The following is a 3,710-nucleotide window of genomic DNA, read 5'->3' on the forward strand; positions in this document are numbered from 1 at the left end:
TGGTGAGAGACTATCGGAGGGGTGGAAAGTGGGCGTACGGAATCGTGCAAGCCCAGACAGGACCCCGGAGCTACGAGGTGCAGGTGGGCCCTAACATGGTGTGGCGGCGACACATCGACCAGATGCATTCGACAGGACAAGCCGTATCGACAAGAGAACACCCAAGGGAGCAGGAACGTGGCGGAGCTACAGGGGAAACAGAGGCAGCCACACCGGACACTGCCAGAACGACGGCTGAGACGGCCGCAGCCACACCGACTGTTGCAGCCGCACAAGAGACGCCACCTAGGAGCATGCAACACGACCTGTCAGGACAAGATGGGGAACCCGGGACGATAGTGCTGTCCAGATATCCCCAGAGAGCACGAAACCCACCGGACAGATTAGATCTGTAGGCCATAGCCTAGTGATGGTGGCCCAGGAATTTCTGAGAGTTATATAGTGTTCAAGCAGTAATAGTTGTTCTGAAGATCTACACTGTGTATTTTATTTTCTAGACGACTTTGATTGTAGAAGGGAGGAGTATTATGGTTCAGGCTCCTTTAAGAGCCGCCGTTGGTAGGCTAATAGTCATGTGACAATACGTCTACGTACTGTTGTTCTGTGGTTGTCTTGGTCTTCATTAAAGAACCATGAAGATATCTCTGCGTCTTATTTAACTATATAAGACACTACACTAATGCTGATGGTTTCTGTCACGGGCAGCATACACTGCATACCCTCAGTCCCCTAATAGGTCTTATTTCATTTCAACTTGGCTATTAACTTGATAGAGCATGTTACATTTGAGCAATATGATGATAATATGGCTAAAAGGTAGGCTACAATATGTCACAGTGCACTGGCTACTGCTATCATGTACAGTACTCCTACACATAGTAACTTCAGTTTTACAAGATGCCACAGTGCACTGGCTACTGCTATCAATACGATACAGTACAGTGCTCCTAAAATACCTATGTTATATACAGATGCCCTCAGCTGCAGGATCATCTCCTTTGATGATTTTACCTCTTTTGAATACCACGCTATGTTCTTAAAATGCCAGCCCCCAGTTCTGGCAGTAACCATGTATAGGCCTCCTAAACAATGCCCTGCCTTCTCTACCGAATATTCAGAACTCCTGTCCATTGTTACGGTTTCACCTCCACACACGCCCCCCTCCTCCGCCTCTCCACAACCCTCCACCTCTGTGCCTACCTCACACGCCCCCTGCAGCTCGGCACGGGCACTGAGGGCGCTCCAACGACAGCTGAAATGAGTTGAGCTGATGGGCGAATGAGCTTATGGCCGGATCACTGCACACCTGCTGCCACCTTCTCATGAACCCCCTCTACCTACAAGAAGCCGGTTTCTCCAGCCATTCATCGCCAGATCTTCCCTAAGAAACGCCTGGCAAGTATCGTAGTTGTTAAACAAAGTATTTCTGCTTATATATATGTGTGTTTGTGTGCTCTCTGGACCACCGCACCTCAAGGCTTACTCGTCTCTCCGTGTTCCCTACAGAACGACCAGGTGTGCTGTGATCCGGCTTGCCTGCCCATCACTCTGCCCGCCACCCACTGCAGCTGCTCCAACCGGCCTCAACCTCCAGCCTGCCAGGCTCCCAACCTGAGCCATCCGGGCACTACCTTCCCTCCCAGCTCCAGCAATAAACGCCCTGCTGGGCAAAGAGCTTCCTGCCTCCTGTGTCGTGCACTTGAGCCCCGTAGCTAACTAGCCTTAACAGTCCATCATCCATAGAAATTATGACACCCTTGATCTAGTGATTACTAAGGGCCTGACTATCACTGTCGTCTCTATTAGTGACCTCGCTCTCTCTGACCATTTCTGTATCTTCTTCACTGCATTGGTTCCTAAAGTCAAAAGTAGTACTAGCGCTTTATCAAGAAACGTTATCTTACCTCCGCAGTATCCGATAGTATTAGAGAAATAATGATCACAAACAATTTATCAACTCCAGAAGTGGGGCCGTCAGGCACTATTGAAGACTTAGCATCCGCCTTTAACACCAGAGTAGGGGCAGCCTTGGATTCTGTAGCACCTATTAAACTGAAAAAGATCACAGCCAATCATAAAGCTCCATGGCGAAATGAGGAAACAAATCAACTAAAGAGAACCTGCAGAAGATCTGAGCGTATATGGAGAAAGACCAAGCTACAGGTCCACCATGATATTCTCAAAGAACATCTCGCTGCCTTTGATAAAGCAATAAGAAATGCAAGGAAAGACCACTTCTCAAAATTCATATCTATCAACCGCAATAATTCAAGAGTGCTCTTCTCAACAATTGATAGCCTAATAAACCCTGCCGTAAAAACACCAGATAACCTGCTCTCTACCTCCAAATGTGAGGAATTTGCAGCATACTTCAGAGATAAGATTATTAGGAGGAAAGTCACCCAGGAAAGGCCATGCATCCTGTTCACAGATCCTCTTCCTCCATGTAATGGACATATGAGCTTGTTTACACTGGTGGACACAGAAATGTTGAGAAAAGTAGTATCCAAACTCAAATCCTCCACAAGCCTGCTGGATCCCATCCACACTGATTTTTTCAAAACATTTTTTGACTCTGTATCCTATGACATTTTAGCCATTGTTAATGACTCCCTATCTACAGGTGTCTTCCCACCAATACTTAAAACTGCTTTGGTGAGACCCGTGCTGAAGAAAAACAACTTAGACACTTCAGTTCTTAGCAATTTTAGACCAATCTCCAACCTTCCCTTTTTGAGTAAAATTCTGGAAACTATTGTTTTCAAACAGATTAATGATTTTCAAACAGATTAATGATTTCCTAGCTACAAGTTCTACGCTTGACCTTTTCCAGTCCGGCTTTCGCGCCCATCATAGCACAGAGACGGCATTAGTCAAAGTTGTAAATGACCTCAGAATTAATGCTGACTCCAAAGAGCTCTCTGTTCTCATCCTCCTGGACCTGAGTGCAGCCTTTGATACTATAGATTATGCAATCCTCATCAAAAGACTGGAGAAGTGGATTGGCCTCTCCGGTCCAGTCCTTAATTGGCTTAGGACCTATCTAACCGGTCGTGATTTCTTCGTTGCCCTCGGTGACCATAGCTCAGGAAAGATCCCTATGACCTGTGGGGTGCCCCAAGAATCGATCCTAGGACCTCTACTCTTCAGCCTGTACATGGTGCCCCTTGGCAGTGTCATCCGGAGGCACAACATTAGCTACCATAGCTACGCAGATGATACCCAACTCTATATTTCTGTAACACCCAGTAACTACAGCTTGATTGACTGCCTTGTCATGTGTATTACGGATATAAATGTATGGATGTCACATCATTTCCTCCAACTAAACCAGGACAAAACAGAAGTACCGATCATTGGAGAAAAAGCTGAAAGAGAGAAACTATCTGCACATTTAAAAACTCTGGAAATTGACACCAAATGCCAGGCTAAAAACCCAGGTGTCATACTTGACTCAGATCTTAATTTCGAAAACCACATCATGAATATTACAAAGACATCTTTTTACCACTTAAGGAACATTGCCATGGTGCAACCCTTTCTCTCTCAGGCTGACACCGAAAGACTAATGCATACTTTCATCACAAGCAGGCTGGACTACTGCAATGCTCTACTATCAGGCCTACCAAAGAAAGCAATCTCTAAGCTACAAATGATACAGAATGCTGCAGCACGAGTCCTCACTAAGACTAGACGCAGGGCACACATCA

Source organism: Borostomias antarcticus (genome assembly GCF_949987555.1).
Source record: "Borostomias antarcticus genome assembly, contig: scaffold_84, whole genome shotgun sequence".
In the NCBI taxonomy this organism is placed as follows: domain Eukaryota; kingdom Metazoa; phylum Chordata; class Actinopteri; order Stomiiformes; family Stomiidae; genus Borostomias; species Borostomias antarcticus.